Source organism: Propithecus coquereli, unplaced genomic scaffold, assembly GCF_000956105.1.
Source record: "Propithecus coquereli isolate 6110/MARCELLA unplaced genomic scaffold, Pcoq_1.0 Scaffold32, whole genome shotgun sequence".
NCBI classification, from domain to species: Eukaryota; Metazoa; Chordata; class Mammalia; order Primates; family Indriidae; genus Propithecus; species Propithecus coquereli.
Window position 1 is genome coordinate 1,262,014 of NW_012148841.1, and position 25,880 is coordinate 1,287,893.

Here is a 25,880-nt window from a genome sequence, read left to right on the forward strand (position 1 = left end):
ATAGTTATTTTTATTTTTATAATTTCTTGGGTAGTATCTTATGGCCCCTATTAACCATCTGAGTTTTATATGTATGGTAGTTATTTAAGGTGCATTTAAACTATGAGATATACACACTGCTGAAACTATTTCTGACCAACAATATCAAGCAGAAAATAGCAAAAACCCTGTGTGACTTTTGTCATAGTTGCTTCCCTATTATCCTCATTTTGATGACTTCTTATAAAATTAATTGCCTGTAAATACTCACATATATTCACATGCCCTCATTATGGCATGATACTATGATGTCATCTCCAGAAATCTTCTGGCTTGGCCAGTAAAGTGTGTATGATGGTCTTTGTAGTTCAATGCCCTTATGAACACATAATCTTCTAATTTGATTTAACCCTCCTCTGAAGGTTAATTTCATTTCAAACTCTTGCATTCTTGATATTTCTAAATAAAGGGAGTTTAAGGAACCCCAGGTAAAAAGTCAGCAACTTAGCTTCTAATAAAACTTGTGAACCTATCCTGACATTCATTTAACCAGAATTTCAACCATTGATTTATTTCAACCATGTAATTTTGGCTGGCTGGAAGTGGCTGCTTCATCTTTCTCTGCCATCAGAATTCTCTGGAAAGACATCAAGATTGGAAAGGAAGAAATAAATCTACTCCATTTGTGGATGACATGATCTTGCATATAGAAAATCCTAAGGAATCCACTAAAAAACTATTAGAACTAATAAGAGTTTAGCAACGTTGCCAGGTATAAGATCAATATACAAAATCATTTGTATTTTCCTGTACTAGTCCAAAAGTGAAATTAAGAAAATTCCATTAACAATGGCATCAAAAAGTAGAAAGAATAAATATAATATGCTATATTCCATAGATTTTGGTATGTTGTGTTTCTACTTTCATTTGTTTCAAGACATTTGTTAATTGTCTTTTTAATTTCTTCATTGACACACTGGTCATTCAGAAGCATATTGTTTAATTTCCACGTGTTTGTATACTTTCCAAAGTTCCTCCTGTTATTGATTCCATTGTCTCAGGGAAGATATTTGATATAATTTCACTTTTTTGAATATTTTAAGACTTGTTTTGTGGCCCAACATACGGTCTATTCTTGAGAATGATTCATGTACTGAGGAGAAGAATATGTATCCTGCCACTGTTGGATGAAATGTTCTTTAAATATCTATTAGGTTACTTTGGTCTATAGTGCAGATTAAGTGCAGTTTCTTTGCTGATTTTCTATGTAGATGATCTGTCCAATGCTGAAAGTGGAATGTCGAGGTCTCCAGCTGTTATTGTATTAGGATCTATGTTTCTCTTTAGCTCTGGTAACATTTGCTGCATATATCTGGGTGCTCCAGTGTTGGATGCATATATATTTATAATTGTTATATCCTCTTGCCGAATTGATTCCTTTATCATTATAAAATGACCTTCTTTGTCTCTTTTTACTGTTTTTCTCTTGAAATCTATTTTATCTCATATAAGTGTAGCTACTCTTGCTCTTTTTTGGTTTCCATTTGCATGGTATATTTTTTTCCATCCCTTTATTTTTAGGCTATGTGCGTCCTGTAAGTGAAGTGAATTTCTTTTAGTCTTGTTTTTTTATCCAGCAAGCCACTCTATGTCTTTTGATTGCAGACTTTAGTCCACTTATATTCAATGTTATTGTTGTTACATAAGGATTTACTACTTTTATTTTGTTATTTCTACTTGTTTTGTGGTCCTCTCTTTATCTCTTCTCTCCTTCTTGATTTCCTTCGTGTAAAGTAATTTTCTCTGGTAGTATGTTTTAAATTTTTGCTTTTTATTTTTTGTGTTATCTGTTGTAAGTTTTTGATTTGAAGTTGTCATAAGGCTTGCAAGTAACATTTTATAACCAACCATTTTAAACTGAAGACAACTTAACTCTGATTACAAAAGAACCCAAACAAGCAAGCAAAGAGAAAACTAAAAAAAAACAAAACAAAACAAAAAAAAACTTGACATTTTAACTGAATCGCCCCAGTTTTTGACTTTTTATTATTTCTATTTATATGTTTATACTATCCATGTCTTAAAAAGTTTTTGTAATTATTATTTTTAATAGGTTTTTCTTTTAGTCTTTCTATCAAGATGAGTCATTTACACATTGAAATTATACTATTAATTTGCATTTGTCTGTGTACTTACTGTTACCAGTGAGTTTTATATATTCAGATGATTTTTTATTGTTTGTTAACACCTTCTTCTTTCAGGTTGACTAACTTCCTTTAACATTTCTTGTAGGACAGGTCTGTTGTTCATGGAGCCCCTCAGCTTTTGCTTATTTGGGAAAGTCTTTATTTCTCCTTCATGTTTGAAGGATATTTTTACTAGATAAAATACTCTAAAATTAAAGTATTTTTTTCCTTTAGCACTTCGAATTGTCATGCCACTCTCTCCTGACCTGTAAGGTTTCTACTAAGAAGTCCTCTGCCAGACATACTGGAGCCACTTGATATGTTATTTGCTGCCTTTCTCCCATCCAAACTAACCAGGCCCAATCCTGCTTAGCTTCCGATATCAGATGAAATCAGGCACATTCAGGGTGGTATGGCTATTGTTTCCTTTCTCTTGCTACTTTTAGTATCCTTTCTTTATCCTTCACCTTTGATAGTTTGATTATTAAATGCCTTGAGGTAGTCTTATTAGAGTTGACTCTGCTTGGTATTCTATGACCCTCTTGTACTTGAGTATTGACATAATTCTCTAGGCTTGGAAAGTTTTCTTTAATTTTTCTTTGAATAAACTTTCTACCACAGTCTCTCTTTCTCTGTATCCTCTTCAAGGCTAACAGCTCTTAGATTTGCTCTTGGGGCTATTTTCTAGATATTGTAGGCTTGCTTCATTGTTTTTTGTTCTTTTTTCCTCCTCTGACTATATTTTCACATAGCCTGGCTCACTAATTCTTTCTTCTGCTTGATCAATTCTGCTGTTGAGGGACTCTAATACATTTTTCAGTTTGTCAATTGAATTTTTCAACTCCAGAATTTCTGCTTGATTTTTTAAATTATTTCAACCTATTTGTGAAATTTTTCTGATAGAATTCTGAATTTCTCTTCTGTGTTATCTTAAAGCTCAATGCGCTGCTTCAAAGTAGCTATTTTGAATTCTCTGTCTGAAAGGTCACATTTCTTTTTTCCTACAGGATTGGTCACTGGTGCTTTATTTAGTTTGTTTGTGAGGTTTTCCTGGATGTTCTTGATGTTTGTGAATGTTTTTCAATGTCTGGACATTGAGGAGTTAGGTATTTCTTTCAATTTTCATAATCTGGACTTGTTTGCACCCATCCTTCTTGAGAAGGCATTGCATATATTCAAAGGGAATTGAGTGTTGTGATCTAAGCCTGTGATCACTGCAGACATATCAGTGCTAGGGGGTGCTCCAGCGTAATGCTGTGAGCCTTGCAGATCCTACAGATATTTTTTGGTGGGCTTAGGTAAAATCCAAGGAAAATTCCCTGGATTACCAAGCAAAGTTTGTCACTCTCTTCCTTCCCTTTCCCCAAACAGAAGGAATATCTCTCTACAGCAGTAGGCTGCCTGGACTTTGTGGAAGGGTGACACAAACACTCCCATGGCCACCACAGCTGAAACTGTGTTGCATCACACTTCATGCCAGTACATTACTGGGTCTCACCCAAGGTCCATGATAACTACTACCTGACTACCACTGATGTTTATTCAAGGCCCAAGGGCTCTTCAGTCAGCAGTGGCGAATCCTGCCAGGACTGGGGACTTCTCTTCAGGGCAACAGGTTCCCTTTTGGCCCAGAATGGGCCCAGAAATGCCATCCAGAAACTGGGGCCTGGTATCAGGGGCTTCAGAAATCTGCTTGTTGTTTTATTTTACTGTGGCTAAACTGGCACCCAAGTTATATGACAAAGTCCTCTGTACCCTTCCCTCTCCTTTCCCCAAGCAGAAGGAGTTTCTCTTAGAGCTGCACTGCCTGGAGTTGGGGGAGAGGTGATGTAACCACTCCTTTGGCTGCCATGGCTGGTGTCTCATTGAGTCACATGCACCCAAATCCACTGGATCTGAACCTAGTGCAGCACCAGGACTTGCTCAAGGATTGCTGTTCCTGTGGCCTGACTGCCTCTCAAATTTATTGCAAGTCACAGGCCTCTTCAGTCAGCCAGTAGTGAAGCTCACCAGAACTCAAACTCCTGTTGTTGGGGCTAAGCATTTTCCTCTGGCTGAGGCTGTTCTAAATCCTCCCTCCATGGGTACCAACGGAATTCTGCCCTGTGTTGTGTGTGTTCTGCTGTGACAGGGAAGTACTGAGTTCCAATGCAAAGTCCCACAATCACTTCACTCTCCTCACCCCAAGCACACACATTCTCTCCCATGCAGTGCTGCCAGGGGGTTGGGGGAGGGTGGTGGTGTAGGCAATGCAAGACTCTGTTAAATAACTTTCAGTGTCTCTTTCCTTGATATGATGTTATAATAAAACCATTTACTGTGATTGCACATCTGATTTTTTGGTTCTTATTAGGGAGCTTTCTTGCAAGGATGGTGTTCAGTTTGGTGTTTCTATGGGAGGACAATCACTGGAGCATTTCATTTAGCCATCTTGCTCTGCCTTTCCCTCGTTGACTTTTAAAATTACATTGTTTCTATTTTTGTGTAATAGATTTTAGGAAGATTCTCTCATCCAGGAATAACATGATAATAAATGTGAACTTCTAAAAATCTGTTTACACTATTTAACCTATGTAACCATGTCAGGAATGTCACCATTCACCATTTAAAAATCATGTTATTCTTCTCCTGCATTTGTCTCTTTTGAGCTTTCAGGAATGATCTCTCATTCTCCTTCTGTCTCTCTTATAATTCACATTTTCCTTTCCCCAGGGCCATTTTCCTGTATAGTTTCAGTGAATCATTAAGCTCAAATCTTATTTCTACAGATAAGTGTCTTTATTTTTGTCCTTTCTTCATTATAATTTTGATTTTTTTTCATGGAAGACAATTATTCATGAGGAAATGTCATCTTAGCTACCATATTCAGGAACTTTTAATTTGAAGCCAAAGATTTATATTGGATAATAAATTATACCTTTTAAATTAAGGTGATTGACCACAATGATATATCTGAGTATATTAATTCAACATGCATCAAGCATCCATGGTAATTAATAATGATAATTTTTTCTAATTCATTATTATTATTAATATAAAAATTATTCTGAGAATAAGATTACAAATAGGACACAGTTTCTGCCTTCAACTTTCACAGGCAAGAGGAGTCACAATGAGAAGTATAAATCCCTGGGGAGTCTGACATAGGACTCATTAAATTTAAAAATCTCCCTAGTAAGTCTTCGGTATTTTGATATATAATTTTCTTGAAGTCAAAACCATTTCATACCGTCCAACTTGAATTGAAACTTTTATTGAAAATAATTTGACCATTTTTATTTTTTGATATTTATGATATAAATTTGTTTGCCTCTCATTATAGCAAAGTAAAATATGTCCACACCAAACAAACCAATATAAATGTTTAATAAACCAATATAATTTTTTAGCAACATTAGTATCACAGCCATGAAGCTTTTCAATCCCTTACAGTTGGGATGAAATATTTTAAAAACCTGATTTGCTAGAGGTCTACATTAATTTGTGATAACTGCCTAAAAATCAAGCACTGAAACGTGTTCAGTTTCTATTTAAAAAAAAAAAAAGAAAGAGTAAAAAGAGATTTAAAAAATGTGAAAGGAACTAAGAAAATATAAAGGAAATTTTAAAAATCAAGCAACATAACTAAACTATGTTCTGTCTTTCAAATTCTTAACATTCTTTCTTGTCTTTAAATGTAGTATAGAATTTATTAGAATTTGTTTTGGTGGGTGATGCTGAGCACATGTATTGTAGCTTAATATTTTATTTTTTAATTTAATAATTTGAGTAGTATTCAAGAGAAGATATATTAATAAGTTTGATAAATTTATTAAATTAAGTAGTCTACAATAGTGATGATTTTTTATAATTCAGACAAATTTTAGCAAAATCTCACTTATTTAAGGTTAATTATTTGGAAATTCAAGTCAAGAAATCACCTCACTGCATCAACAAAAAGCACCTTCTAAGAAGCCAAAACTTAAAAAGACACAAAGTATTGAAAGTCTATGCTTAACAGAGGGTAAGATTCAGTTGTTTGAAAATTTCCTTATATAGATTTCTTTATGCCTAACAGCAAAGAATGAATAAAATATCACTATATTTATAAAGTGAATACATTGGAATTTTTAAGATACTTTAGACTGCATGTGAAGTAAATGCCTATAATAAAATAAACTTGATGATATGCAAAATATACTATTTTAATTAAGTAATACATACGGTAAAAAGAATTAAACATGCATTTCAAATAATTTCAGACATATCATCTCCTTTCATTATATTATTATTCCTGAATTTATGTAGGAAGTATAATATAGAGAACAACATACTTTTATAAATTATATCAGAAGTGAATAAAGCAAATCAAGAAGTAATTGGCCTCACTAATATACCCACAGGGACACATTTTTCTGAAACAGTAAAGACAGAGTGGTAAATATGAGCAAGGACAATTCAATCAAGAGAGTTGCTCAATATATGGAAATGCACAGTCAACAAGCTATACAAGGATGAAATAAGTCATAAGATAAAAATAGAGGATCTAAAATTTTACTTTATGACATACACTTGAAATAAAAATGTGTTTGGGTCACATACTTGAAACCTTCTGGATGCCAGTGTCCTTGCGCCTACAGTTCTACAGAGATGTTCCTCAAAGACTTGCAATTTGATTTTTTATGTTTTTGAGAGGTAGGAGAGAAAAGATTTCATGGCGGAGGCCTCAATAACAAGACAAATTAACAAGAGAAAAGCATACAGATTTATTAATACAAGTTTTAGGTGAAATGGGAGCCTTCAGAAATGAAGACACAAAGCAACAGGGGAACCTGCGTATTTTATGGACAGTAATGCAAAAGTATGATTGAGAACCAAAGGGCATGGTAATAAACTGGAGAGAACTTAGCAAGGACTGTTGCTTCAGATTCTTCTCTGTGTCCCTATGTCTTCAGAGATAAGAACATTCCATATGTGTGGTACAGGGCGGACAGATTTCTTTTATGACTAGCTTCGTGGGAGAGGAATGAATGGAAGGTAAGAATGAACTTCTGTTTCTGCTACTTTCTCGAATGCCAAAATGTTATATTTTGGGGTATCATGTCCTGAACTCCAACAGAAAATTGAAAGACATGGAAACTAAAATATCTTTTCAGGCCACAAGAAGACTATATTTATTTTTAGTGTTAAACTGAAATTTAAATTAGTTATTTCATCTTTATGCCGTGAACTTTTAAAAAATCCTATAAAAATACCTGACCAGTATGTTTTCTTCCTTCTTTTTTACTATGTATAGAATTGATGGATATTATTTGTGGATATATAAATCATGAAATTTTCTCCCCATGGTTCAAAGTAGGTTAGAAAAAAGCCATGGGTCATTTAATCCATGGAACATATTAAGGGAAATTAAACGTTGATGGCTTTGCAAACCTACATTTTTAACAAAAATTCCATCAATATACTTTTTTCTTCAAACTAACATAAAATTGTATGTATTGATACATACAACAGGATGTTTCAAAGTATATATACATTGTGAAATGGTTAAAAGTAGCTAATTACATATGCATTACCTCACATAGTTATCATTTGTGATAAGAACACTTAAAATCCACTCTGTTAGCATTTTTCAACAATGCAATATATCATCATTTACTGTAGTCACCATGCTTTACAACAGATCTTTTGAATTTATTTCTCATATCTAACTGTAATTTTGTATCCTTTGACCAGTATCTCTCCAAACCCATACTGCTCAACTTCTCCAGCCTCTGGCAACCATTTTTTACTCTCTAATTTTATGAAATCAATTTTTTACATTCCATATACGAGTGAGATCATCTGTATTTGTCTTTCTGTGTCTGTCTTATTTTACTTAACATAATGTCTCCAGGTCATCCATGGTATTGCAAATGGTAGGATTTCCTTCTTTTTTTATGGCTGATTAGTATTCCATTGCATAAATATACTACATTTTCTTCATCCATTCATCTGTTGATGGACACTTAGGTTGATTCTATACATTGGCTATTGTGAATAGTGCTGCAATAAATGTGGAAGTGCAGATATTTCTTCAACATACTGATGTACTTTTTTCCCCCCCTTAGATATATACCCAGTAGTGGGAATGCTGGATAATATTGTAGTTCTCATTAATTTTTTGAGGAATTTCCATAATGTTTGCCATAATGACTGTACTTATTTAAATTACCATAAAAATTAAAAGGGTACCATTTTATATACATCCTTGCCAACACTTTTCTTTTGTCTTTTTGATAAAGCCATTTTCACTGTGATTTTAATTTGCACTTCCATGATGATTAGTGATGAACATTTTTTCATATACATGTCGGTGATTTGTATGTCATCTTTTGAGAAATGTCTATTAAGGTCTTTTGCCCATTTTTTTAAACCAAGTTATTTGTTTTATTGCTATTGAGTTGAGTTCTTTATATATTCTGAATATTAACTACTTATTAGATGTACAGTTTACAAACATTTTCTCCCTTCTGTAAGTTGTCTCTTCATACATGTTGATTGTTTACTTTTCTGTGCAGAATGTTTTTAGTTTGATGTAATTTTATTTGTCTATTTTTGCTTTCGTTTCCTGTGCTTTTGGGCTCACATCCAAAAAATCACTGCCCAGACCCATGTCATGGAGATTTTCCCCTACATTTTCTTCTAGTAGTTTCTTAGTTTCAGGTCTCACATTTAAGTGTTTGATCCATATTAGTTGCTTTTTGTATGTGATGTGAGATAAGAGTCTAATTTCATTCTTCTGAATGGGGATATCCACATTTCCCAACACCATTCATTGTAGAAACTGTCTTCCTCCATTTTGTTTTCTTAGTGTCTTTGTAAAAAATAAGTTGTCTATAATGGACGGATTTATTTCTGGGGTCTCTATGTGTCTGTTCCATTGGTCTATGTGTCTGTTTTTATGCCAATACAATGTTGTTTTAGTTACTATAGGTTGGTAGTATATTTTGAAGTCAGAGAGTGTGATGCCTCCAGCTCTGTTCTTTTTGCTCAAGAATTTTTGGTTATTTGGGCTCTTCTGTAGCTCTAAAAATTTTAGAAATATTTTTCTATTTCTGTGAAGAATATCATTAATAGTTTAATAAAGATTGTACTGAATGTGCAAATCACTTTGGGTAGTATGGACATTTTAATAATATTAATTTTTTCAACTCATTAAAATGCAAATCTGTCCATTTATTTGTATCTTCTTCAATTTTTTAAGTAATATTTTAAAATTTTCAGTGTAGATGTCTTTCACCTTTGTTAAATTTATTTGAAAATATTTTATTTTTGTAGCTATTATAAATAGGTTTCTTTTCTTGGTTTATTTTACAGTTTATTATTAGTATATAGAAACACTACTGATTTTTGTTGATTTGTATCTTGCAACTTTACTGAATTGTTTATTAGTGATAACAGTTTCTTGATAGAGACTTCAGGGTTTTCTATATGTATAATTTTTCATCTGTAAACAAAGAAAATCAACTTCTTTTCAATTTGTATCCTTTTATTTTTTCTCTTGCTTAATTGCTCTAACTATTAATAAGTCTTCCAGTACTTTGTTGAATAGAATTGTTAAGAGTGGGCATTCTTCCAGATCTTAGAGGAAAAGCTTTCAATTGTTTTCCATTGAGTATAATGTTAGTTGTAGGTTTGTCATAAGTATCCTTTATTGTGTTGAGGAACATTCCTTCCATACCTATTATGTTGAGAATTTTCGTCATGAAAGGATGTTGCATTTTGTCAAATGCTTTTCCTGCATCTGTAGTAATTATCTTATGGTTTTTGTTATTCATTCTGTTAATGCAATGTACTATGTTTATTACTTTTGTATATGTTGAAATATCTTTGCATTCCTAGATGAATCCCACTTGATCATGGTCAATGATCTTTTTTAAGTGCTGTGGAATTCAGTTTGCTTGTATTTTTTTTTTTTTTTTGAGGATTTTTCATCATAAATATTGGCCTCTAGTTTTCTTTTCTGGTGTGTCCTCTGGTTTTGATATCAGGGTAATGATAGCCTTGTAAAATCAGTTTGCAAGTATTCCTTTTTTCTTCATTTTTTGGAATTGTTTGAAGAGAATTGGTATTAATTCTTCTTCAAATGTTTTATAGAATACAGCAGTGAAACCATCAGGTCCTAGAATTTTCTTTGATAGAAAACTTTTTATTACAGCTTCTATCTCTTTATTCATTATTATTCCATTCAGATTTTCTATTTCTTGATAATTCAATCTTAGTAGGTTGTACCTGTCAAGGAATTTAACTGTTTCTTTTAGGTTATTCAATTTTTTAGCATATAATTGTTCATAATAATCTCTTCTGTTTCTTTGTATTTCTGTGATATCAGATATTTTATTTTTAATTTTATTTATTTGAGTCTTCTCTCTTTTTTCTTAGCTTAGCTAAAGGATTATCTTTTCAACAAATCAAATCTCAGTATTATTGATCCTTTCTATTCTTTTTCTGGTATCCATTTCATTTATTTCTGCTCTGATTTATATTATTTCCTTCCTTCTATTAATTTGAGGCTTTGTTCTTGTTTTTCTAGTTCCTTAAGGTATGATGTTAGATTGTTTATTTAAGATCTTTTTTCTTTCCTTTTTAAAATTTTTTTTTTTTATGTAAGTATTTATTGCTATAAATTGTTCCCTCACAGCTGTTTTTGCTGTGTTACATAGGTTTTGGTATGTTGTGACTCTATTTTCATTTTTCTCAAGATATTTTTAAATTTTTCTTTTAATTTCTTCTTTGGTCCATTGGTGTTTTAAGCACAAGCTAATTTCCATGTGTTCATGAATTTTCTGGAATTCCTCTCCTATTGATTATCAGTTTTAAACTCTTGTGTTTGGAAAAAATACTTGCTATGATTGCAATATTTTCCCATTTGCTAAGACTTGTTTTGCAATCTTGTTTTGCTAAGACTTTGTTTACCCTAACATAATCTTTCTTGGAGAATGTTCTATGTACAGTTGAGAAGAATGTGTATTCTGCAGCCGTTGAATGGAATGTTCTGCATATGTCTGTTAGGTCTTTTCAGTCTAGATTGTAGTTTAATTTCAATGTTTCCTCATTAATTTTGTGTCTGGACATCTGTCCATTGCTGAAAGTGGAATGTTGAAGTCCCCTATTATTCTATTGTAGTCTATGTGTCCATTCAGTTCTATTAATATTTGCTTTACTTATTTAGGTGCCCCAATATTGTGTGCATATATATTTATAATTGTTATATCCTCTTGCTGAATTGACCTCTTTTCTAATACAATGAAGGCCTTTGTTTCTTTTTCCAGTTTTTGACTTAAAGCCTAGTTTGTCTGATATAAATATAGCTCTTCCTGGTTTCTTTTGATTTCCATTTGTATGGAGTATTTTTTTCATCCCTTCACTATTAATGTACATATGTCCTTACAGGTAAAGTGATCTCTTGTATGCAGGATATAATTAGGTCTTTTTGTGAATCCATTCAGCCACTCTATGTATTTTGATTGCAAAATTTAATCCATTTGCACTCAAGATTATTATTTATAGGTAAGGATTTATTACTGCCATTTTGTGAGTTGTTCACTTATTGTTTTGTAGATCCTTTATTCCTGCATTCCTTTCTCACTGTCTTCCTTTGTGGTAAAGTAATTTCCTTTAGTGATATATTCGATTCCTTGTTTTTTATTTTTTATGTATCTACTGTAGGTTTTTGCTTTTGGTTACCATGAGTCTTACAAGGGCATCTCCTATTTATAACAGGTTATTTTAAGCTTGCTCCATTCACCTCTCTCCAAATACTCTTTTTTTGCAGATAAAATTCTGGCCTTTAAGGAATAAATGTGATTCAGCAAAGATGTTTCCTATGTTCTAAGAAAAACTCCTTTAACACAACTACTCTTTGGAATTGTTATCATGTAGATTTGGGGAAATTTAGGGATCTTTTAAATGAATCTTGACATAGGAGTTTTTGGATTTTATTTTTCAATGTAATAGTATTCAGACACTATGGAAAACAAGAATAATTTGGAGAGTTATTTGAATGATAAAGAGTATCTAGGCCGGGCGCGGTGGCTCACGCCTGTAATCCTAGCTCTCTGGGAGGCCGTCTCTACTAAAAATAGAAAGAAGTTAATCGGACAACTAAAAATACATAGAAAAAATTAGCTGGGCATGGTGGCGCATGCCTGTAGTCCCAGCTACTCGGGAGGCTGAGGCAGAAGGATCGCTTGGGCCCAGGAGTTTGAGGTTGCTGTGAGCTAGGCTAACACCATGGCACTCTAGCCCGGGCAACACAGTGAGACTCTGTCTCAAAAAAAAAAAATAAAGAGTATCTAGCCCATACCAGACTTGTCACCTTATTTTATCCTTCTAATTATGACTATGTTAAGAAATACATATACTCTTGCTTTACCCTCAAAGTTCCTTTGTGTGTGTGTGTACTCATGTACATATATGAAGCATATTTACGTTAATCTATGATATAGGTGAATAAAAGGCAGTTTGGATTAAAATTAAAATTGTTAAAGAACAACCCCTTTTCCACGAATCCAACTGATAAAATGATTACATTTTAAAATATGCAACTTTTTTACACATTATCCATCCCAAAGATTTTTTTAGTATTATTTAGTAAGTTTTTTTAGTATTATTTTCATAATAACTTTTCTGTCTAAACTGATTTGAATTTTTATAGATATGCCGAAGTGCAATATATTCTTTACAAACAGCTAGTTTGTAATATTTACATGCTTCTTTATCGGGAACATGAGAATCACAATTACATCGTTTTTACCACTGGTATCATTATTTTAAAAAACAATTGGCTACAATGAATGCTATCCAAGTGAAGGGCACACTGAAAGCCCCGACTTCAGCATTACACAGTGCATCCATGTAACAAAAATATTTGTGTCCTCTTAATATTTTGAAACGCAAGTAAATAAATTAATAAAAACCAAATAGCTCTTTGCAAAGTCACAAATGACCCTCCTCAGGACATATGCAAGTGTTAATCTTCTGTCCACATCAAAATGACCTTGTATTTACATTTGACAGCGCTAATCATTCACTCCTTCTTAAAACACTTTTTTCCATAGCTTTTTAAACACTATATACTCTATTTTTCTTCTCCTATGTCAGAAATTATTTCTTCTGTCCCAATTTCTGCCTCCTCTTTTGCTCAACAAATAAATCTTAGAATGTCCCAGGCTTAGGTTTTGGCCTTTTTCTCTATCCAAAGTCTATCCTTAGGTGAGGTAATCTAATCTCATAAATTTAAACATTTTTCTAAAATGTTGAGTCCTCAAGAATATATTTCCAGCTCAATTGTTTCCCTGAGCTTTAAACTTCTGTGTCTAATAAATGTGTCATATACCCTTTTGGATATATGCGAACATTTCAAAGTCAGTATGTCTAATTCAGAGTTCTTGAATTTTACTCCCACAACTACTATTTTTGTTCTTTCAGTGTTCCTTAACTCAGCATGTGCCATTACCATCCAGCCTGGTACTAGGAGTCATTACTGGAGTCTATTTCTCAACATTCCTTCATCCATCAATGTCTTATCAATCTTACTGCTAGAATATATCCAGCTGTTGACTTCTTACCATCTACATTTAACACCAATCCAAACTGCCACCACCCGCCATCTGGACTACTGGAACTGTCTCCCATCCCGTTCCTTTTGCTCCTTTCCATAGTCCATCCCTCACTGGTTGTACACAGATGCCAGAATAATCTTTTGAAAGCATACAACTGAATATATCCACTTTCCTGCTACCCATCCACTCCCACCAGCACATACGCACATACTTAAAAGCCTCCAATGACTTACTACTTTAATTAGAATAAAATGTTTAAAAAAATTCTCCTATAGACGACACAGCATATAAAGTTCCACATCATCTGGAAAATGCCCTTCTATCTCACATGATCATCTTCTTTCCTCATTTTCTATTCTCAGTTAGGTTTTCCTTTTGTTTCTAAAACAAATATTTCGGGATCTTTTCATTTGCTGTCCCCCTCCCCTGTCTAACACTGTTCTTCCTCTGGCTCTTTGCCTGACTGCCTCATTCTCAAAAGAAAAAGAAAAAAAGGAACAGTATTTTCTAAGCACCAAGTCCAGGTTATTATTTGCCTTATTTAAATGATACAATAATATTATTAACTAATATTCCTTTCACAGATTAAGAAATCTAGGCTAAGGGGAAATAAGCAATATTCCCAATGTTACACTACTAGCGAATAAATAGAATTAAAATCCAAGTCTGTTTGGAAACAAAGATCTCATTTGAAAGCTAATATAATACCTTAGACATTCACCCAGTACTTTTTAAAGCCCTTAGTATATCCTAAGCATAATACTGGACTTCTTTTATAATTTGAAATTTGACTTTTTGCCAAGGCCTTGTTCCTATTATACTTATTTCTTAAAAAAGGCTCAGCTTATCATTAGGAGTCTGCTTAACTAAAAAACCCCACTACATTCAAATGGAAAAAATAATTTGTTACAATAAGACATGAACTTTTTAAATTCACCTTTGTGAAAAATAGAACAGTTTTATGATGATGTTGGAATTAAGCGTGTGCTATTAGTTGTCTTACAGTTGAATTGGGCTATGCGAAATACTCTGTATTCAGAGTGATAATTTGTGAAGTATGCTTTAAGGGATGTTATACCTAGAGACAATAATACTTACCCGAGATATTACAGACTTCTACTTTAAAATAATTATACTTAGTTTGCCTCTGGATGGGAAACATGTAATACATTCCAAATACAGACATACACAATTTATATACATAAAAAGTTATAGAAGTAATTGGTTTTGTTGAAATGTTGGAGCTGAAATATTTGCTCTGATCAGTCACTGTGAACAATTTAGATATTTATGGATGTCAAGGCAAGCAAGTTATTATACTGAGGGTTCTGGGACAAAAAAGTCATTTTAAAAATTTCCATAGATTCTCATATTATCTCAAAGTTTCTGTACTTGTTATCAGACCCTTGTTTCACTGAGATTATGTTCACCTACAAAACATTTTTAAAAATTTAAATTAAAAGCTGCTGAAAGATAACACAGAATGGTCATATGCAATTTGCAAATGGGCACTAATAAGAATCCCATTGAGTTCTTACTGGATAAAGTATTGTGATTTCTCTTTTGTCTTCCCGCTGGGGAAAAAAAAACTGTTATCAATGTGCTTTTGGTTTGCCAGCTAATATGAAAAGAAAATCCTCGGAGGAGTCATTTATTATTAAGTAACTGAAATAAATTAATCATAATTCAGTGCATGGAAATTGTAGTTACTTAGGAAACATCTATCTTTATCTAAAATTTAGTTTGTGAAAAAAATAAAGAAAGCCTTAAATGTATTCATTTTCAGATTACAGTTTCAGCTAATACAGGGGAGGTCATCTTTCTCTCAAGATTGACATTTATTTTCCTCCTAAAGAATAACATATAACTTAATATATGCAAAAAGCCAATTTTTGTGGCAGGACACAATGACTTGTAGCCTATATTGCATTTGGATTCCTTTTATGGCCTTTTCTTGCCTTTCAGAGTCAACCATACCATTGAAATGGAGAAAGACATTACTGCATCTGAATTAATTTTCTTTTTTTTCACAATATTAAAATATATCTATTAATTATCCCATTCATAAATTGAAAACTTTCCAAATATTTACTTTAAGTAGTATGAATTGCTACAAGCACAAAATATCATAATATCCAACAAAAATGTAATTTTACATTTTCCTTTTTTAATGTGATATTTTCCTTATTTTAAAAGCAATACATGTAGTTTCTATTTTGTTAATGAATGTGTATCAGCCCACAGATAACAATTATCAGTTCTATTCAAAATATGTATAAACAAATAGTTGAGTATTTGAAGCACTAGTGAGAGACCAGAAACTGCAGTTCAAAATAGGAAAAAACTCTATTTAGTAAGATTTGCACTTATGTGGATTTTTTTTTTCCCCGAGGATACTCACTAGTCCACAGGATGAAGATAGTGGAAATTTAAACAGAAATCCATAATTTTACTGGCTTGAGATACGAGAGGAGAAAGCTATAGGCTGTGGGGCAGCTGAAAAGAGACTGAAGTAATCCTGGAAAGGAGGGAGATGCAGAGACAGGAGTCTCTAGGTCTGTGCTTAAACACCACCAAAAGCCTGGCATGAGATAAGTATGCCTGTTCTTTCCTCTCATATTCAAATTTGTAACACAGATCCTAACCAGTGCAATAAGGTAATAAAAAGAAATCCAAATGTTCCCCAGGCAACAGTTAACCGATAAGGGTGGTTAACTGTGCATATAGCCTACTTGTGCAAACAATATTATTTATGCTGAACACCTGCTTTCCTTTTCAGAGTCTAGAATTTGGGTATGTGCTAGGTATAGTGTACTTTTGTGACCAACGCCCAATAAAAAAACCTTAGCTTCTCTCTCTCTAACAGGCTTCCCTGGGTAGAAACATTGCATGTATTTTGCCGCTGACAGGATTCAGGACATGCTACCCCAAAACATGGCAGCCTGGCCTTTGAGAAAACAGCAGAAGCAGGAAGGCCACTCTCACCATCCCTTTGCCCTTCTTCTTTGCAGCAGGCCATAAAACCTAGGAAAGTCTCTCTTGGACCCTGTTTTCCCTTGTCTTTTGAAGATTTTTGGTGACAAGTGTTCTCCCTTCCCCAGAGGGAAGGAACGTCACACAAGGATGCAAGAAGAATCTGAACAGTCTTCTTTGCTAAGTTCCTCCCAGTTTACTACCATTAGATCATTCCCTTTCATCCTCCAATCATACTGCTGCACAGCTGTCCATAAAAACACAAGATGTCCCTGTTTCTTTGGGTCTGCATTTCTGAAGACTCTCATATCATGAAAAACTTATATTAAGTAAATTTGTATGCTTTTGTCTTGTTAATCTGTCTTTTGTTATAGGAACCTCAGCCATGAACTTGTGATGGGTGAGTAAAAGATATTTTTTCTCCCTTACATTTCATTTTTATTGTTGGGAAAAATTGCATTCTGGGTGACCCCTTATGAGAGGGGGACAGCATAAGGAAGAAAGGATTCATGTGAATTCCTCCAGATTTTGACTGTCTTTTTCCCTTATGATCCAACAATGTGTCATTACTGCACTGCTATAATACATTTTAGCTGTAAGTACAATTATATGCTGAGTGTATTGAACCTTTCTAGGGAGGCTCTGAGGTTATCTTGGGGACTTCTTTCACGGGGGCAAACTGACCTGATGTGCATCCTAATAAGATGCATTGAGAAGAATACAACACTATTTTTGTAATATTTCTGCTGAAAATGTACAAGCTGAATATAATCATGAGAAGACATCTGACATATCAAAATTGAGGGACATTTTACAAAATAACTTGTCAAAAATGTCAATGGGAAGAAAGACAAAGAAACACTAAGGGACTTTTCCAGAATAAAAGAGATTTAAAGAGATATAAAAATTCTGTACGATGACCCTGGAGTGAATCATGAAACTCGAAAAATAAAAATAGCTTTAAGAGACTTTTTTGGATAGTTTAAAATTTATGATTTGGGACAATGAATTAGCCAATAGTATAATATTGTTGTTAAATTGTCTTACTTTGACAATTTTACCATGGTAATGTAAGAAAATATTACTTTTTTTAGAAAAAAATACTAAGGTAGTTATGGACATAGAGGCATAATGAGCCTTACTTACTCCCAAATGATTCTGAAAAAGAATAACAGAAATGTGTGTGTGTGTGTGTGTGTGTGTGTGTGTGTGTGTGTGTGTGTGTGAGAGAGAGAGAGAGAGAGAAAAATACACACATACCCTAAATAGAAAATATTACTTTTTTTAGAAAAAAATACTAAGGTAGTTATGGACATAGAGGCATAATGAGCCTTACTTACTCCCAAATGATTCTGAAAAAGAATAATAGAAATGTGTGTGTGTGTGTGTGTGTGTGTGTGTGTGTGTGTGTTTGTATCTGGAGAGAGTGGAAAAAAACAAGAAGAGAATGAGAACAAGAGCTACAAAGATAAATGCTGCTCAAGAACTGGCCAATCTGGGTAAATAATACATGAGCATTCTTTGTATCATTCTTGCAAATTTCCTGTTAGTTGGAATTTATATCAAAATAACAAAATACAAAAATAAAGCAATATGTGAATTAAACAATATTGTATAAAGAGAAAGGTGAAAATATCCTTCCTCCAATCCCACTTTTAAAGAACAACCATGTTAAAAAACTCATATGTGTCAATGTACAACTTCCTCTTCACTCACACACACGAAACAAACAATTGTGTGTTATGTAATGTATTACATTACATTACATATTACATTATATATATTGCATTTTGATACACATAGAAAGTATAAGCTTTGATATGCTTGTGTGTGTTTACTGAAATAGAATATAAGTACTAACCAGAAGTTTATTTTTTTTTACTGAACAATATGTCAAGCACAATTTTACAAGTCAGTCCATAGAATTCTAATTAATTTTTTTAAAGAAAATGCACACACATAAATACAGAATTTTATCTGAAAGGTTTTGTTGTTACTTTTGTTTGGGTTTTAATGCAGTCTTTTTCTACTGGATTTTTTTTTTCCTCTCTCTTACCCTCTCTTCCTACTACTCACTTATTTTTCCATGCATCCTCTGTAACCAAGTAACCCATGTTAAAAATCTGGAGTGTTTTGTTCTACTCCTTTCTCCCTTTCTGTTTAAATTATTTTAAATCATTTTTATATCTTTGTAAATCGCTGCTGTAAGTCAACCATTTTCATGTTTCTATTTCTGTGGTTATTATTAGATTTATAAGGTCTTAAAGTGACATTATTTTTGTTTATGATTCAACTAAGTCTCCTAAACAATTGCTTTCACGTTACAAAGTAAGTTGTGAAACTACCATTATCTATATACAAATGGAGGTGAAAATTCATTTTTCAATATTCTCAATAACCGCTTATAGCTCCCCAACTGTCCAATCAAGTGGTTCCATGGTGACATTTGAACCACGGGAGGTCCCTATCTGGACACCATAAAACAAGACGCAGACCCTAACCTTTCCCTCTTTTTGCCCCTCCTTTTGCTTACCCTGCTGCAACAATGGGTCCAGCCGTTACCTATGGCATATGTACCATGCTCTGTAAACCTATATTTTGCTCTTGCCCTATAATACTATCTTTCTCTGATCAATAAACCTCATTTTAGTGCTTGCCTTAAAAAAAAAAAAAAAAGAATCTGAAGTTTATCTCACTTCTTTTTTGTTGTAGTGGTCCAAGGGACAACCCTTGCAGTTCTATGTATCCTGCAGCCAGGAACTGTTCTTAACTTTTTGAAGTTTCTTGGAAAATTCTCAAACGGAAATGTTTTCCCTTTAAAATTATGATACATAGAGTGATATACTGGAGCTAGCAGCTTGAAAGAGTTGCTTGTTAAATTTTCAGGACTTTTATAAGCTGGTTGCATCATCTGTGGTGGGAATATTCTAACATAGAAATAAACAAATGCTGCTGCAAATGAGGGTGTTTCTTCTTCTTTTTTTTTTTTTTTCTGTAGAGTAAGTCTTTAAATACTGACCAGAATACTGTACATGATAAATTATAGGAACATGGGTAAGATTCTTAATTCAAAGCCAGGAAATTATAGGTAAAAACTTCAAAAGAGTTAGGAATTAATTTGTGCCTTCATGTGTGTGTACAAGTAGCTATCAACACCAACTATGAAACCAGGAAAACATCCAGAAAGTGGATATACATGGGGCAAAAAAGGCAAAGTCCTTGACCTTGTAAAGCTTTCATTCTTGGTGAGAATCAGGCAAAGAGATGAATAAATCCATGTATGAATGAATGTATATCAAGAGTGGGATGGAGGACAGGGTGCAATCAAAAAGCAAGCAATAGTCTATATGGGATATTTTCTATTCTAATAATTTATTCAATAAAATGGTTATAAATTTTATCCAGGGTGTTTTATTCGAAGTGTTATTTGCACTTTATGACATGAGGTTAAGCATAACATTGATACCATTTTATTTTAGATTATGTATCAAGTCTAAGTCTTTAAAAATTTACATGCAAATATTATGAACAAATTTTCTGGATGTCTAATACGGTTCACTGAGAAATTGAAGGTGGATATCTAACTTTACCTTTAATCATACATATAGATTACCTTGTCTTTAGCAATAATGTTCTCAAAATTATCGATCAATAATTTTTATTTTCAAAGAATCCTGTTCTAATTTTGTATAGATATAAGAATTTAATCAACACAGTCAGCACTTCTAGATTTATTTTCCCATAATTGAAACCAGATATAAAGGGCTCATGAATTGGTTCACTGAACTACTTTTTTTCCTTTAAAGTGAAAATCGTGCTCTTTATGAGAAAGTTAATATGGAAAAATACATTTATGTGATACTAAGTTGAATTTGAAAGAATGTATAAAATTAAACTATAACCTTCCTCCTGTATCAATGAAGATTTAATTTGGTTCCCCTGAATAAAAACCAAGGTTTTGAATTTACATAATTGCCAATTTTGATGTTATCCAATGATTATAAACACCTCTTGGGGGAATTGTGTAGTTCTCCCTTTAATCTCTCGTTCTCAATGAATGGTCTGTCCAGAAAATAGTCAATAAATTGCTGTCAATAGGATTACATTTTGAATATAGAATATTTTCAAACATCATATAATTGAAGTTCAAAGTGTTTCCATTTAATTACATTTTTATTCATATTGATATTAATGCTAACACAGTAAATAAGGGATGATAAGAATATTAAAAAATGATGAGGTAATACTAATTATCTAAAAGGAAAGGTAAAACTTCTTTGCTCCTTCGTCTCAAAATGGCATGATAGTAAGGGGTGTTAGGTCTCGTTTAGGACACGTTTAACTGGAGAACAAAAGCTTAAGAAGATACTTATGAAAAAACAATTTTCCAGTAAATATAGAATCATGTAATCAGGTGATCCTTTCACAATTGTCATTTAAGGCATAAGGTTACAATTGTAATATATATGTTTATATATATTTTTTTAAGATATAAATTTCCCTACCAATAACATACTCATACACATGCTCCTACTAGATAATTTTTCTTTTAGCATCCTTGGCAACATTTAAAAACAGAAGTTCATTTTATTTAAAACTATCTGTGTTTTGTTATTACTGTGCCACTCTGCTGAAGCCATCGCTATTGAGCTAATGTCTACATTTATCTCTTTTTCTATGATCCTTAATAAATTTAAACAACTATTTTATTTTCCTGAATTATTTGCTATAAAATATTTACTAACAGTTACAATAGTAGTTATAATACTTCCTTTTAATTGTCTTCTTTTTGTCCAAATTCTGAAAATTAAATCTTTATAGGAACATTTCTACTAATTTATCAGCTTTCAATATTTGGTTCTTATTTTAATAGCTAGAGCCCTCAAAGTATGTCAAGGATAGTTTCCAATGACTATATGATGAGGAATTTATCACCATTTTTGTCCTCTTCACACTATCTCTATCAATTTTCCCCAAGAATTGATTATTTTTTTCTATCATTATACAATACTAGTCTTGCTTAAGTCCTTCCAAAAAAGTCATTAGACTCACTAAAAATTATCTAGATATAAAAGATATTCAGCCCAACATAATGTAGAGGAAACAGTTTATAAAAATGTTTTATTTGCCTTGAGCTGTTGAAATCAGGGGTTGTGCCTCATCCCCTCTATGAAGTAACTTCAAAAACCAGAAACTTAAAGTAGTAAACTAGATGCACTCCTCTTCATTTTTCCATATTTATTTTTTCTTTTACCTAAATTGTCTTCTTTTTATTGCTCTTCTCATTTTCTGGTAATACTGATAGTTTTACTCTCAAAGCCAGAGTCACAGTCCTGTTTAATGGTTTTCTTTCAGGTGTTTAAAACCTGTGTGAGCATTTATTCACTTTAATGTGTCTCCTTTCCTGGCACCTTGCCAACAAAAGCTCCCTCCCTCAACCAAATAAATAATTTCTAATTTTTATTCATCATTTAAAAATATTTATTGGAAATCATACTCAGATGAACGTTTACAAGATAAGTAAGAAGTGCTTGTTGACCTCTAAGAGTTCTCCCAATGACAGTGGGAGCCACCCGTGGATGTCCTCAAGAAAGAATAATAAAGGGACATGAAACTGGAGTGAGCAGTAGTTGATTTTATTTTCCTGATTGTACAATTTTATTTCAAAGAAATTCATGGCATTCTTAAAAGCAATATTTATATAAAGAATCCTTGCTTCATGCAATATTCAATATGATCTTATTAGGCTTTGGGGAAGAAAAAGAATTGTAGAAGTTTCCCAATAATAAAAGATAACTTGTCTCTCTCACTGAGGAAACTGCATAATATATTCCTGGACCAGAAACAGGTTTTGCTTTTCTCTTACTAGTGTCTCAATTTTGTCATATTGAATCTATTTTGGGATTTTAAAATAGTTTATGTTCCCAAAATTCACTAGTCACAAGCTTTATTCCTCTCAAACTGTCATTTTCATTTGTAAGACTGTTGTATCCCATGAGTTCCTTAGAAGAATCAGGTTTGGTTCTTTCTTATTCTTGTAAATAAGTAACAGGGAAAAATGACATACGGTAACCTGGTTTCAATCTAATTTTTTAACAATTGAACTAGGACATACACAAAGTCACCAAGTTCCCAGAATTAAAATGAAAGAGACTGCTTTTCCAGATATTTTCTCTATACTAGAAGAGACAGCTACTTAAGCATATTGTCAGTCTGAATGAGTTCGCTAGCAGCTGTCACACAAGTTTAGCCAATTTCTTACAGTCACCTAGAGGAACAATGTCACCACAATAACAACGAATGTCACTGTTACTAGAATTTACATATGCTACTTGTAATATTTTGTTAAAATTTGTGTTGTTCCCTCAAGACTGTATTACTTAAAATGAAATAGCTTGACAGTTTGGGGCGTTGGTAAGAAGGCTCTGTTCAGACAAAGCCATCAAAAGCAATATGTGTATCTTCCTCAGATAAGACATTGTGTCTCATGTTTAATAGTAAATTGTGTTTTGAAATGATGAATGGCAACATCAACACTCACGATATTTATTTTGGGTGGCCATTGCCAATGTTTTTGTATTACATTGGTATTAGAATTTTTAAAAGAAGAGACATTAACTTGGATTGATTTCAGTAAAACAAACAAATAATAAACAAAGAAACAAAAAACTATTTTCATATGGGACATTGGACTATCTGTCTCACAGTATCCAATTCAAGAAAAAAAAAATTGCCTTAGAAAGTTTTCTACCAAGAGGGGCTCCCAGGATCTCAATGGCAGAGTTTAGCCACTCTACCATAAAAGCTCTAACCTCTTGATGCTACCCTCCATTTTCATACTCAGATCAACTTTTCAACACTAGGAAAAATAGCTAGGGTCACAGATTATGAGCATAGCCACAGGGGTTTCATCTGTGACGGTGAAGATAAGGTCCTGACAAAGAGATATTCGATACTACACTACGGTATATTAATTCTCTAGAAATCACTGAAAAATTCAGGCAAAGAAAAAAATAAAAACTAAGAAGTGAACAAATAATTAGGCCCACAGAAAAACCGTTTTAGAAGAAACCTTCAGGTATTAAGTGAACTGTAACACTCTGCAGTATTAACACAGGTGGAAATTAACATAGAAGTTTAATCTTTAGGAAAATCATACTCAATGCAATTGTCTCTTTGACTAAGGCTCTTTAAGAAGGGACTTCTGGCATTAGAAAAAAGCAAAACTCGGTCAATCCAATAGCCAGGAAAATGGGAAATATAAAATTTATTCAATATGCATTGAATAGATCTACTCCTTCAGTTAGAGGCTAACTTATACTAATGCTATACCCAACCACATAAAACCCATTTGGCTTCTTTTTTCCCCAGAGAAAATCTACTTTGCAACCGTAGGTTATTTCTAAATGGATTCATTAAATGCATTGTCAATATACTCCATTCTTTAATTCATCAGTTGGGCATTCACAAATTTGTCAATTTTGTCAGAATTAATTAGCCTTCTAATTTCAGATATTTTGCTGCAACATCCCTGAAGATCATATTTTGTTTTGAACTTTGCATTTTATATATGTTGTTCATGACTTCAGATTTTTAGATCATAAGATACTAAATAATAAGCTTCCTTTTTGGCTGATATTTAGACATATCAAAATATTCAATCTTGAAGTCAGAAAAAGCTGTGAGAAAGAATTTATTTGGGGCATAAATTCTCCCTGTGGTTTAATTAAAGATTGGTAATTAGGATTATTATGTGTTGTGGCTTATCTTGAATTCTGATCACTATGTTTTGTTCCCAGTTGGCCCTTTTGATCTTTTCTTTCATGTTCCAAATAGTTTTACCAATTTAAGTCTGAAAAAAAATCCTTTGTGACTCAATTTAAAAAATAAATGTGCTACAACAGTTCAGGGAGAATAGTAATGAAGACATAATTGAAATTTTATGATGAAGTTATTTCTTTTGAAGTATGCTTTCCCAAATTTATTTCCCTTATCTACTTATCCTTTGTTTTAAAGTGTAATTACTATAATCTCATTATAAAATAGTTCTCAATTATTACCTGCAGATTATACGTATGTTGTTTGTTTATATGTGTATACGTATATAACTTATTTCTTTCCTTATGATTGTTTAAACTTAAGTTATGGTTCTTATAATTTCTAAATGGAAAGCATACACTTTCGCCTTTTTAAACAGGGAAAAAGATATAGCAGGATTTCCTCAAGACTTACAGAATGTCAGATATTAGTTTTTTCCAATTTGTGAAAACTTACCATTTTGATTTATCCAAGAGAGTCTAGAAACTTAGTCGACGTGATAAACTATTAATCTTGAATTTAAATGGTTGGGAAACTTGTCAGATTCACAAATCATGCTTCAGGTTTTGGGGGAGAATAAGAAGATTATATGCTGGAGAAATTGGCCAAACCACATTCAAATATTCAGTGTGACACAACAGGGAAATCTTCCACACTTTCTCAATTTCAACTTCATGAAAAATTAATGACTGCCACGGAAAGCCCAAGCTTGTTTTCCTTAGAAAACAAAGAGTTCTATCTAATTCAAGCTTCAGTTTTTTAAAAACATTTCCTTTTGTGCTACAGCTCAAAAGAAACAAACACATTATGAACTTTACCATTGTTAAAATAATAGAGTACTGGCTTTAGTCATTTTCCTGTTTTACTGCACCACAAAGGGTAATGGTAAAACAAAACAAAACAAAAAACATAGGTTCATGAAAAGTAAGACTTTTTTTTTCTTTAAACTGAGGCAGAAATAAATAGCTGATAAGTTAAACTGTGCTACATCAAATTTTTATTTTTATGACATTCATTTAGTATCATTTTCCTTACTATGACTGTAATTCTTTGACAAGCTATCTTAATTATATAGTTATTTACCACTTAAAATATGTATATATGCTCTTCTAGACATTGGCCTAAGGCAAAGAATTTATGAAGAAGACCCCAAAGGCAATCAAAGCAACAACCAAGATAAATAAATGGGGCCTGATCAAATTAAAAAGCTTCTGCACAGCCAAAGAAACTGTCACAAGAGCAGACAGACAACCTACAGAATGGGAGAAAATTTTTGCATGTTACAAATCCGATAAAGGGCTGATAACCAGAATCTACTTAGAACTCAGGAAAATCAACA